Raw genomic sequence first — 14,072 nt, forward strand, 5'->3', positions numbered from 1 at the left:
ACTAACACCAACAGAAGACATGGCTCACTAAAATCATCACTGACTAGAAATTTCACCCTGGACCTCGAGTAACTTGGATTCTGTGCCTGTCCACTCATCCCCCAGACTCAAGATGTCTTTTCTTCTTAGCCCAGGAAACATTTCTGACGTCTCTGCTTCAGAAGTTGCTCGACTCAAGGCATTGTGACAGTTGTAGGACATGACCTGGAAACATCTGTGTGGTGGCTCTTGAGGTACAAACTCCAGCTTCAACCCAGTCCTTGTAAATCTTCCTCAAATTCTTGAATGGACTTTGCTTTACAGTCCTCACAAGGTTGCAGGTATTCCTGCAGCTTGTGCACCTTTTCCCACCAAACTTTTTCCTTTCAATTTAACTCTCTATGGATTTGCTTGGATGAAGCACTTTGTGAACAACCGGCTTCTTTAGCAAAGACCTTTTGTGGTTTACCCTCCTTGTGGGTGTCAGTTAGTGTCTTTGGGGCAACTATCAAGTCAACAGGCTTCCCCATGATTGTGCATTTAGTTACTGAAATAAAATGTTTCAGTGATACTCTTAATTTATTGAAATTCACATGTACTCATTTAACTTTAAACGAAGCAAACAAAAAGACTAAATTCTCCCTTTAAGGCTGAGATTTGCTCTTTTCTAACATAATGTGGTACTCAGCCGCCTCATCCCTCTGTTTTAATTGAAAATGATAAAAGGAACTTTAATTGGAACACAGGAAAATTATGCAATTGGACCAAACTGCATCTCTGCTGGATAAAAATGAAGTTTTAATTCCTGTTTATAGCACAGACAGTATGTTTTTTCTTTTCTTCATCTACACACAGCTCCAGCTGAGGATGCTTGCTCTCTGTAGACTGCAACAAGGACATAGTGCGAAGCAGCAGGATGATATCTGTTATTCACTCCAAAGTGTTTTGAATCCCTTGAAGCATCTCCTGAAAAGATCTGAACACCTCTGGATGGTTAAATAAAGGTCTTAAGTTTGCATCCCCTGTGATGCCACGTTGGGTTTATCACCTGCATTATGAGTCACTATTTGCTCAATAATCATTTAAATGTGGTCTATGCAGAATCAACCAACTTTCAACACAGTGACAACACTGTGACGGTACGTTAAAGCCTTTAGCAGGAATAGTATAGTTTTGGAGGAATTTTGGCCCTTTCATCTCTACACTGTTGCTTTAAAATTTTCAAGTTTGTCCTTTAGCATTTAAATAAGGATGAGTTCTATATTTTGGGTCATTCAACTGAAATCATCCTCTTTTCATTCACCATAGGTGTGCCCCAGGATTCTACTCTGTGGCCACTGCCGTTCATCATTTCCATACTCCTTGTTGGCCATATTTTTCTGAAATATCATAACCTTCATTGCTACGTGGATGACACCCAGCTCTCCTCTTAACTGGATACCACTCATCCCTTGTTGATTGTCTCCATGAAGTAAACTCCTGGTTGATTTTCAATTTTCTCAAAAGAAAGAGTGATAAAAGAAAAATGTTACTTAAATCCACTTTAGCCAAATCCCACAGTTCCACACCTTTCATCGACAATTCTGCCATCTCTCAAGTTCGAGTTTATTTCTATAGCACATTTACAACACATTTACCACAGCCGCACAAAGTGCTGCACAGCACAGCAATAAAACACTGCAAAACACCCCCCCCCCCCCCCCAAAAAAAAAACTCATTACTATTATTGTTGTTGTTGTTGTTGTTGTTGTTGTTATTGACACCTTGTTTTTTTCTGTTTCATTTGTACAACTTAAAGAAAAAAAAGTGTGTGTTTTATTGATGTATTGGATTTAATGGGTGTGTTGGGAATTTTATTTTGCATTTAGAAGGTATAATACCTGAGGCGTCATCTTTGCACCCTTCCCACCTCCAGCTTAGACTGTTGTGCAGTTTCCCACTGAATCATCATCCCTAACAGCTAAACTCTCAGAATGGGTCTGTTTTTCGGAGTTGATTTAGATCAGTTTGGGGATTAGGAAGGTTTGTGGGAGTCAGATACTGAGGGGAGACTTTGCAAGTTTGATAATGCCTCTGAAACATAAATACACACCTCCCGTTCCGGCTTCCCCCTTGTGATTCCGTTGCGTAACACCAGCGGAAGTGTGTGTGTGAAAGTATGTGTGTCTGTTTATGAAGCAGGTAGGCAGGTCCTCTTCAGCGCAGCTGCTGTGTGGAGCAGGAGGCGGTGGTCTTGTTGTGATTGAGCGGCCCGGCGGTGCAAGTTGCGCTGCAGGGGTGGGACTTTCCACTTGCAGATCGTTAAGAGATGCTCCCCTCTGTAGCTTCGCGCAGCAGAAGCGGAGGCACACCTTTGAGTTGAGGCTGAACCCTTATCCTTCTCTTCCTCATCCGGCTGGCCGCGTCTGAGCGCTCTCGGATGCGCTAAAAACAGCAGGAGCCCGGACGCCGTTTCCCTTCTCATCCTCCTCCTTCTCTTCCCTTGAGACAGATAAACCCGACCGCCACCAGAGTCATCGGATGGAGAGAGGCACCTGAAGAAGGGAGCGGTGGAGTTGGTCTACCCTCCGCCTCCTCCTCCTCCACCTCTTTCCTTTTCCTCCTCCTCCTCCTCTCTACTGCACCAAAAGAAAACTCCTGGTAAGAAAAAGCCGCTCATTCAGGCCATTTGGTCCCGGAACGCCGCTGCGCTCCTCTGTGCGCAACACACAGCAACGGCGAGACTTTGCACGCGTCTCTCCTCACGCCAGGCTTCTTTGTTGACATAGAGTGGATTAATTTAAAGCGTGAGGGGCTTTAGCTACGCGTCTGAATGCATCCTCTAACGGGATGGCAGGCTGTTCTGGCGCGGCATTTGCTTCTCTCATTCGAGCCAAATATCGATTCGCTTGTGGAGCTGTGCAAGGAGCAGGTTGTTGACTGTGTGAGTGGATTGATGCCTGTGGCTTCAGCCTTCAGAGGCTACAGGGCGAAAGACAAGGGATAACAAAGGGGGAGCTGTTCATGCAGCACCGGGATGCTGAACTCCAGCTGAAGGAACTTGGGTCTAAAGAGCAGCTGTTTAAAATGGCAACAGATCAGACATAAACCCAGTTTAGCAGAGCCAGAGCACATATATGTCTTTAGTAGTTTTGACACACACATGCATGGTTGCATTAGTTTTTCCCAGTGTTAAAAAGCCTTCAATTTAATGTTTTAACTGCACAACAAAGAAGTTTGCCTGAGTAAAAATCTTCTCCAAAGACCAGAAGAATCTAAGGTTGCATGCCCAGAGCTCAGATTTTAAGCCCAATCAGATCAGCCTATTCTTCCTCTGTGCAAGCAGTCTTTGCTTCTCTGCAGTTTTTCATATTGGAGAAAAGACTGATGGAGAATGAACTGCAACAAGGGTGTCACATTGCAGCTGTTATTTGGTCAGCACTTGTAACTTTCTAAAACATCAGTTTGCCCCTAATTTCTGCTTTTTTTTTATTCATTTAAATTAGCTATTCTGGAAAGATAACGTCACTCTTTGGCTTAAACTGCTGACAGCTCAGACATTATGCAACCCCTAACAAGAGGGAGGCTACATGAAGGCTCCCTTCCAGAGTTAGCCGCTAAAGAGGCTGAGAATCAGTGCACAGTGAGGAAAATGGTGCTCCTTGAGCTTTTCATTTAGCTTTCAACCCTCAGTAATCCTCTTTAATGATCCCTTACAGTAACAAAATATCATAATGAGCCTAAATACTCTGTTCTGTTAAGCGTAAGAGGTAGACTGGTGTTTTCTGCAGAGACTGAATAGATGTTGGGGACTTCTGAAGTCACTTCTGGTTCTCATTGCAGACAGTCTGGAAGACCAATAGAAGAGTTTTGCATGAGTATGTAGAGACCGACTTATTGCCCTCAAAGCTGTGAGTTTAAAAGGATGAAGTGCATTCAGAATATAAGGGAGGACTGAGAACACCCACGCTGTCGTTTGATATTTCACAGTCAGACACTGGAAGAGGACAACTTAGCATCTTTTTACCCCTCACACTCTCCTAGTGTGATTTAATTTGTGTAGGGTTGTAATGATACATTGATTTCTGTTCAGTTATGTGAATGTAGTGGTTATCCTTTGACATCGTGTCATATTGTTCTTCAACTCCTGAATCAAACCGACTTGAAACCACATTGTGGCAGAATGTGTGGTATTGACTCATTTTCCAGTGAACTGATATATCATGATCAAACTGCCTTATTTACCAAAACTCACTTCTTTTTTAGAGTTAGAGGTTATGAGTTTGGGATGTTTGATAGCTGCCCAAGTTTGTGTGTGCGTGACAGAGAGAATGAGTGTGGCTGGGATGTTTACCCTTTCACTGAGACGAAATACGACCTGCTCAGAACTCAATTCCTTCACCAGCACTTGTAATCATCTCCGCCATTTGTTTAAAACACACACACACACACACACACACACACACACACACACACACACACACACACACACACACTCTACCCTCTTGTGTCCTCACTGAACCCATCGGAAAAAAAGTATTATTACATTACAAGATCCAAGAGCACTTAGATGAACACTGGAGACATACAGCTCTGTGAGTCTACACCCCTAAAACCTGCTGCCATTATCAAAATGGGCTTTCCTAACATCCAGTGGGGGCTCAGGCCTTAATGTATCACAGCTAATATTTCCAGAATAGATCATGTAACGGATTGCCTTGTTTTACGGTGAATCCCTGCGGTCAGAGCAGTTTGCTGCCATATGTAGCTACAGCTCACTCCTCAGAGATGCCCGGAGACACAGCAGGCTGGAGTGGGAGTCGTAAAGTCAAGTATTAGAAGATGAATCACAGTTATGAGATTAAGACCCTGAGAAGTTATCAGGCATTAAACAGTGGTGTCGAAATATAAAACAGCTTGTGTTACTGACTGTTGCCTTGGAGCAGGAATACTTCTTAAAGATGGCTTTATGCTCTTCTGTTGAAGACAAGGTGCGAAGTTTCTAACAAATAGTAAATCATTAGGTACACATTAAAAGGTGCACATGCCATTTTGCATTTATTCGTGTATTAATTAAAAAGGGAAGGAAAAGATTCACATTTAAAGATGCTGAGTGAAAGTATGAAATTATTAAGGTCCATATAACTTCGGCTCTGACTGCAATTGTTGAATTGTAAATCAGTAAACCTGTGCTCACAGCCCTTTGCTAGTTTTAGGAATCTAGCCTTTCACCTACTTCCACAGTACCGAAAGCGAAATTATTTTATTTCCCAAAACATTAAATAAGGTCTAACAGAAATTTTTGCAGCACCAAGTGCTTCTTCTGTCATGTATTAGCTTGATTGCGAGGCTGTTAATTTCTAAAGTGGTAGGCTTAATTAGCCGGTGGGATAGAGGGCAACATTTAAACTTGATTTATCTTTTCTGATGTTATACCAGGACACCAGACTTAGGTGTCAAGATCACAAAACTGCTTAAACATGATGAAAAATTCAGGTGTGAGAATACATGGGTACTAATGTAATTTTATGAACCATGCTGGGGTACATTCATGCAAGTGTGAAACTATGACGAGGCTGACTCAGGAGGACAATAAATATATTTATGATTGACTTATTTAGTCAAAAGATCCACATCTGTGCGATTGTCTTTCTACAGTTTCATCCTCTCAGTGTTACTCCACCAGCATTTTCTGATAAACTCACTGCAAAACTCAAAGGAGTTTGCAAAACAAACTCTTTTGTTTGTCTTTGACAAAAAGAGGAGACAAATTATTGAAGCTCCATGTTTTTGGAGTATAATCAAATACATCTTGATCGAGTTGTTTGAAGTAGCTCTTAGATGTATAACAACACCCGACAATCATCCGCAAACTTCTCTCAAATATACTTTTTCTACAGTTCATCATTAAATTGGTTTGATTTTTAATTTATTTCTCCCAAACACAATCCAAGATCCCACCAAAGTGCTCGGAAATCCGTTCTTTGCACTGGCTGCTGAGCAGTGATCTCCTGTGACAACCAGCAGCTAAATGTAGAAGTGAAAATGCAAGAAGAGCAGATTTTGGATGTATCTGAATTATGTAAATGGACTTGTACTAATACAGCACTTTTCCAGTCAGCTTTACACTATCTGTCACATTCACACACACTCATACCCCGATAAGCACACCGGGAGGTAACATGGGGTTAGGGTTAGTGTAGTTAAGTGTCTTGCCCAAGGACACTTCAACATGTTATCAGGAAAAGCCTGGAATCAATTCACTAACCTTCCAGTTGGCAGACTGCTCGTCCTCCGCCCCAAGGAGGAAAAGTAGTCCTACTGTAAATTCTACAGTATGATACAACTTTATGGTTGTATCAAGACATCTTGAGAAAAACCTCCTGGAAAGAGGTTTTCATCTATCTAGGTATGTCAGGCAGCATGTTGGTGTAATGACATTCAATATTGTTTTTATTTATTAAAGTTACATGATTTTTTTTATTTTTTATTTACTTATTTTTTTTATATAAATACGGATTCACTGTAGAAATCAACTTTACAGAAAACTCTTCAACAATTTTCCTACATTTTCAGATGATGGAAAAAAATCTCAGGAACAGATAAGAAAACACTTTTACCCTCTGCTCTTCTGGACCCACTATTATGTCTGAAACGGCTGTTTTAAATGAAGCACCACGAAACAGAGAAACCTCTGGTGCTCAGAAAAAGGCCCCAAACAGTTTATATCAGTCTCTAACTTTTACTATTATTCATTCAGCAGCATTTTGATTTCTGTCACTTAATCTCTCTGGTAGATAATTTGGTTAAAAAAGTTCTTTAACTTCATGACAACCCATAATCTGGTCTGATGTGTGTTTCTGTAAAGAAAAAGTGAGCTGTTCCCACTCTTGTAGCCCAGAGTGCAGCACCATCTTTTAACATTTGCTTGTGTGTCCAAGAGTTGTGTCCTATAAATGGGAAACAGAGTCTGAGTTGATTATTACCCAGCAGAGTTGTTTGACACTTGACTGAATGCTGATTAAACACTTACCTTTGCTCTTACAATAAAAGCCACATGTTAGTAGGTGTAGCATGTTTTTTGGCCACTGGAGAAAAAGCTTCAGTCTGAGCATGTTAGCAATCTGATTTTATTAGTCTTGTTTATTGTATAAGTCTCTTCCTGCAAAGGTACCAATGTGTCTGGAGACTAATCAAGGGTTTATTAGTGTAAATAGTAAAACACTGAACACAGAAATGTGATTTTCAAGTTTGGGCTGGGAATATACTTGCTTTTAACTATGTTTACATGTGTTTATCACAGCTGCCTCACATATTTTGTGTTTGTTTGAAGTGTTATTTTTACACTTCCTCAGAAATGAAAACTACTTCAAAAATACAATATGCAAACAACAAGTAAGGGCAGCACAGAGGACGTTTCACAGGATGTCAGATCACAGTAAAAATGATAACCAGTTTCAAAGACAAGATGGGATGTGCTTGGTTTAGGGGCCCTAAGGTCCATTTATGCTCTCTTACGTACGTAATGAAGTATCACTGTTTCAAATGTTGTCATATGTCGCCACCTTCATACTTCCAATGCGTCATTTGGGTTGCCATGGTTGTTAAGTCAGTTCGTCCACCAGTGAGCAGTGCTCCATTCAGAGTTCCTTTCCACGTTCTGATGTCGGTGTCAGTCACCAGCTGGTGGCGGAAATACACCACTATAAAGCTGTTTGCAACCGCCCAACATGCTTGACACACTCACACAGCCTTTCTTAAAAGCTCCCTCCATCTCATCATGGCAGTCTTTCTCTTCTTCTGTTTCTTCTATGTCCTGTTCCTCTTCTTCTTCACTGGTTTGTTATGCACATGGCAGGTGTGGACACTTCCACCAGAAACCGCGGGACCCTGCGGTTTCTAGTGGAATGCAATATTTATTGTTTGGTTTACACCTTACAAATTCAGTAACGCTATCCAGTCGGAGTTCTCTAAAATGCCCCGTAGTGGAACCTTATGGTAACTAGCGCAGGACACAAGCATGTGAACAATTATGCTTACATAAGAGCTGGTTGCTTACATGAGATATTCTCAGCCTTATAGAACAGCAAAAAAATCTAGAAGAAGAACAGCACTGATAAGAGTCTCTGCTCTAAACGTAGCTTAGCATAGCATAGCATAGCATAGCATAGCATAGCATTAAGGATGACATGAAAAACTCCCCAAAAAAGTAGTGTTCTACTGCTAAAGGAAACCTGTGTCCAGTTAAAACCTGAAGGAATTTCACAATGGAAGCATTAGCATGGCTAGCTCAGTGTTTTATGGGACTTTTATGTATGTCAGTGGGTTTTATGCTGCTCTTTTTGGGGGTTTTATTCAGCATCTAACTATCTTTGTTAGCTTTTCTTCCTGTTGGATTTTTATAGTGGTTTTTACATATTTAATTTATTTTAGTTGTATTTTTTTGTTTTTGTTTGCTGAAAATGTGTGCTCAGATCTCACATTTGCTACCAGATTTTCTTAGCTAGGGTTTTACTCTCTCCAGTTTTTCTTTTTTTCCTGTTTTTCTCTGTTGTGCTTGATCAGTTTGTTCTCTCTAGGATTATGTTTATGGATTTGCATTTGGACTGCTTTTTATCGTTTTTTTTTTTTTTTTTTTAAGTAAATTAGTTCTTGACAGCTTTACTAGTTACTGATACCAACTTTGTTACCATGGCGATTGTTGTAGGTAACATGCCAATGACAAATTTTCTGTGGCCTTATACTTCACCACTCCTTGTCTTCCTCTTCAAAGCCTTTCGACAGTGCAAGGTTTTCCAAAAGACCTCATTCCAGGATTTGTTGTTTTAGCTGAGTGAGGGGGTTGTTTGGCTGCCGTACCCATTCTCCTTTCCTCAACGCTGACATTTAAAAAAACTGGCGCCAGTGGGTGCTACTTTTACTTAATCATGCACCAAATGAGCTAAGGCAGAAAGTCAAAGTGTAGCTGGCTTTGAAAGGCGCTGATATGTGAGGATGGAGGACAGACAGAGGAAGAGAGAGACGTATTGCTGTGCTGGCTGTACACGGACTGCTGTGCTGTCTTTAATCAAAGCATGGTGGTATGGCAGCTAATCTGATTATGAATTATTGGGCGTAATTAAAAGCACAATTGATTGACTGATCAGGTTGCAAGCATGAAAAGTGTGCGAGCAGCTGACAGTCCTGTGATTCCTTGTTCCTCCCACCCACCGGGTTTCTTGCTGCTCTTTGACTTTGACTCAGTTTGTCTTTTTATTACAAGAACCACTTACTGTTTCACTTATCTATCACATCATCATGACACTCTATCCTCATCCTGCCTCTTATCTGTACTTTTTCTTATGCATTTGTAAGGAGACCATCGATCTATGTGGCTATATTTATTGATTAAACTTGTTTTAATATGTAGCTTCAACTGGGCTGCAACCAAGTTTTATAGAGATGTCTGTCCCCTCTCTAATATGCTGTCATATGAATAAAAACACACATGCTATTCCAATTCTATCACAACATAAAAATAAAACTTCACCCATACCATGTTATGAAATTAGGTAAATAAAACCCAGATGAAGATATGACATAAAACAGTCATAATTTATTTAGGAACTAAATAAATTTCATGATTCAATAGCTTCTAAAACCATCTGCTGTAATTATCTGAACTAATTGTTTTCTGTGTGTCATCAGACGTTTTCTTTTTTGACCCACTCTTCTTTATGGTTTTATTTTAGTTCATTGGGATTGTGTGTGTATTCATATGCTCACAGCTCTCTTAAGATCTAACCACACATTTCCAACAGGTCCAACTGATTTTCTTTATCAGCCTTTCTGTTGTAGTTCAGTTCAATTGTTGAATAGATGGTGTTGCATTTGTCTCTAGAATACTTTGGTACAGAGGAGTTCATGGTTACGGTCGTTCACTATATCCAGATCCTGTGGCTGCAAAACAAGCCAAAATCATCACTCCTCCATCATCATGCTTGACACTGGGTATAAGTAGTTTGTGCTGATATGCTTTGTTTGGTTTCATTCAAATGCAGTGCTCTGCATTATGGTCTTGCCTGTCCAGAAGTTAGGAAGTTTTAGAAGTTTAAAAACCTAAGCTGTGCTGCCATGCTTTCTGTTGGCCTTAATAGTGATTAGATATGATCATGTGGACCAAACATATTTCCACATGGAATTGGCCTTGAGTTTGCCTTAAAAAGGCCATAAAAGAAGACAGTGCACAATGTTAAAGTAGTTACCAGTCATCGCTGCACCTGAGGCCACTCGATACACTCACAGATGAAAATATGTTTTATTTGGAAGAATTTTGGCCACTGACGGCCACCATCCATTCACAGCTGTGCTTGGTATTTAAAGTCATTTCTATACCCATCTTTATCACTAGATGTCAGTAATTGTCACACACTGTACCTTTAAGATGGTTTAATCATTTTCATTTTTCTATTTTATTTTTTTTGTTTTAATAACAGAAACCTTTCTACTTGTTTCTGCTGCGATCCATAAAACCTGACAACAACCAAGAGAGGTAAAGGAAATAGTGCCAAAGCATTCCTCCAGGTTCCTTTGGAATTCATGAGAGGTTTTATCTCATTTTTGATCTGCTTGCAGCAGATAAACTCCATCTGGAACAATCAGAAAGCTGCCAGTGTTACCCTGCTCAAATGTCTATAATACTGCATCTGAATCTGTGAAAGATTCAAACACAGCATTGATTAGGGTAGATTTGATACATCCATCAGCGCCTACACACAGACACTCACACTGAACCTCTTTTCACTGTGTGTGTGTGTGTGTGTGGGGGGGCTTTTGTTGCTGCGCTGCAAAGAACCTCAAGAATATCCAGGTTTAACAATAATATGTAACTGATCAGACCATATGTCCATATATACACATCTTCTAGTATCTCTGCAGGTGTCTGAAGGGGGAGGAAACACACACTCACACACATAATCTGTCAGGACCTCCACTTAAGGGCAAATATTATCAAGAAGGATGAACTTTGAACTTTGTCTTGCATCTTATTTAGAAGCTCCATCTCTAAGATCAATGCCTTACAGCTTGTGTTTCACTGTTATTGCAAGTCCTGACCTTTCTTTTTGTTAATTTTCTTTCCCAAACCTCATTACTATTTTAGAAAATTTGATTTCACAAGCTTGCACTGCACGGTTCACATGCCACTGAACTGCCATCACTAGCTGTTTTGTGAGCTGGAAGATATTAATTTCATCATAATAAATAAAATGTCCAACATCTGTGCTGTGTGTGCACTGGAGGAAAACAGTCTTTTTAGTCATTATGGAGGATATTAACAGATGTAAAATCTCTGTAAAGAATGCTGAGATTAAATATGTGAGAGTTGAGCTCATGTAGGCATGAAGATGACACATCATTAGCATCTTATGTAAATGTATTTCTTTCCCTTCACAGCTATTCGTTAATTAAGTTTCAGCTAAAAAACAAAAGACAAACAAAAAAAAAAAAAATTGGTTTAGTATCAGAAGAGGGGAGACATCTAGAGTGGCATGTAGCCTGTGGTGAGCCTGAAGGAGGCTGAGGATTATGAGGGCAGATTTGTGGGTAACAGCTATAAGAACACAAGTCTGATCAGGCTCAGCTAGGTGGTGGGTTTAACACCACCTCACTAACAGCTCTGAAAAGATATGGCCTATTTAACTGAGTTAAAGGGGAAGATGTGGGGTATTATTCATGCTCAGATGGGCAAGCTGGCAAATGTCAGATGGGCTGGTCTGTATGATACCACCATGATAATATCAGAGCTCAGCAGAAAATAATTAAGTCAAAGCAGACAGTGGCGACAAAAGATATAGAAGAAATAGAGGGGAAAAAAGACCCATGACATCCAGTGGTGTTTTAATTTTTTTTTACGCCTCCTTCCACTTGTTACAAGCTAAATCATGAACAAAGCCTTGCAATGCTATGACTGTGAAGTTCTACTTTCAGGCTGCTGAACTACCTGCAGCCTCAACAAGATGAAGTCAGAGTATGTTTTACATAAAATATTTAAAAAACCAGTCCTGACTCCTTCCATGCGCTGTGAAACTATGGAGTCGCAAGTTAGCATGAGCTAGGTGGAGAAACCAAGGCCAAGCTAGTAGATGTGCCTCTTTTGGCTAACTTTGCTGTAGATTGCAAGAATTGGAAAAGTTGAATAGAAAATTAATGATGTTGGGGAACTGAAGGCAGTCCTTATTATCTTTATATCATGAAACTTATTTTTACCAAAGTTAATTTTTCTCAGTATGTTGAGAAACCTGCCTTTTAACCACCCACTGTAACTGGTTATCACAACATTACAAGCTATGTTTTTTCAACATCACAAAAAAATAATCTCCAGGAGATGAGCTCAAAAACAAGTTTAATTGGTAATTCTCACAGTTGGCCAAACTCTATAACAATACATTGAGGCATGCATGTGTTTCTCAGTTTGCTTCCTGGCTTCGGCTTTTCTGAAGTTTAACAAAGAAAGTCCTTGTTGATTCACTGTAGTTTTTAGATAGAATTAAACCGATGGAATCTCACACTCTCAAGATCATGATGTTAAAAATATGTAAGCATGGCTGCTTTGCTTCTGCAGATTTACTCTCTGGTTCTAACATTTGACAGCTGAATTTCCCCAATATTAGAAGTTTGAAATAATAAATGGGGCTGGAAGGGATTGTGGGTGATGGGGCCAGATTACCATATTTATAAATCCCCTGTCACAAAGTAAGGAAAAAAAATTATGTTATCATTAATTTTTAGTTAAGACTGAAAATTTCAGTCTTCCAAAAATTCAGTATATTCAGTAACCGTAACAAAAAGTCATATATATATAATTTATCTGCATAAAAAATCTGTTGCTGAAAATCTGACAGATTTGAAAGATTTACAATCTGGTGACACATTTGTTTCTCTAGTTTTTGTTTTTTTTAACATTTTTAAGGATCTGAAACATAAAGAACAAACAGCATTGATTATCTGCCCGGCAGCATGAAGGGGTTTTTCACTTAAGCTTTCAGCAGTGATATTTTAATCATGAACATGCGGCAAAAGGTATAAAATATGTCTTCTGCTCAGTTTTCCTTTTTCTACCTGTCTCATGTAAATCAATCAAATATGTCCACACACATATCAATCAATGTGGTGCCTGAAGGGGAGGGTTGGAAATGCAGTTGATTGGCTTCAGGCCAATCACTGGCTTATAAAAAGGAAAAAAGTATATCTAGTGAAACATTTGGTCCATATAGTCTACAATGAAGTGTAAAAAACAACAACAGGTGAGTATTAACAAGCAGAAGCGGCCACAAGTGAAAGCAGTCACGTCTCTGTATCAAGAGGTTCTTCCTCCTGGAAAAAACCTTTGCTTGCCACATATTAGGGTATATTCATGTTTACCTTTGCACATCTTTGTTATTTTCCACATCCATGTCATCCTTCATTTTTCATACATTTCACACCATGCCTGAGCTATGGCACGTTTTTGGCTAATAGCCTTTTGGGAATCACCTTGTTGGTCATCAGATTTTATTTTATAACTGTCAAACTGTTTAGTCAGTTTGTATGTATGCTACAAAAACAGCCAAAAAATAATAGCAATGGTAAAAATGAGGCTGCACGGTGGTGTGGTGGTTAGCACCGCAGCCCCACAGCAAGAAGGTTGCTAGTTCGAATCTTGGCTGGAGGGAGGTTCAAACCTTGAGGGCAGTGGCCTTTCTGTGTGGAGTTTGCATATTCTTCCCGTGTATGCGTGGGTTCTCTCCGGGTACTCCAGCTTCCTCCCACTGTATAAAGACATGCATGCTAGGTTAATTGATTACTCTAACTTCTCCTTAGCAGTGTGTGCGAGTGTGAATGGTTGTTTGTCCCCTATGTGTTGGCCCTGTGATGGACTGGTGAACTGTCCAGGGATTACCCTGCCCTGACCTGTTAATGCTGTAATATGCTCCAGCTTACCCACAACCCGTAATGGACAGAGAATGAATGAATGAATGGTAAAAATGATATGTTGGTGCAACATGCTGCAGCAGTTTAAGGCGCTACAGTAAGTGTGTTCTTGTTTTGAGTTTCTATTTTAGCAAGCTGAACTTCACAATAGCGTTCTGCTGCTG

General features: G+C 40.0%; 1 protein-coding gene across 1 annotated transcript in view; it reads left to right on the forward strand.

Annotated features, from left to right (window-relative positions):
- Positions 1–2,124: 2,124 nt before the first annotated feature.
- Positions 2,125–14,072, forward strand: part of syt12 (synaptotagmin XII) — a 34,311-nt gene continuing 22,363 nt past the window's right edge. Inside the window, exon 1 of the mRNA XM_041997783.1 lies at positions 2,125–2,619. The gene's annotated coding sequence lies outside the window, so the exon portion shown is untranslated. The remainder of the gene's footprint in view (positions 2,620–14,072) is intronic.

Source organism: Melanotaenia boesemani, chromosome 10, assembly GCF_017639745.1.
Source record: "Melanotaenia boesemani isolate fMelBoe1 chromosome 10, fMelBoe1.pri, whole genome shotgun sequence".
Taxonomy (NCBI): Eukaryota; Metazoa; Chordata; class Actinopteri; order Atheriniformes; family Melanotaeniidae; genus Melanotaenia; species Melanotaenia boesemani.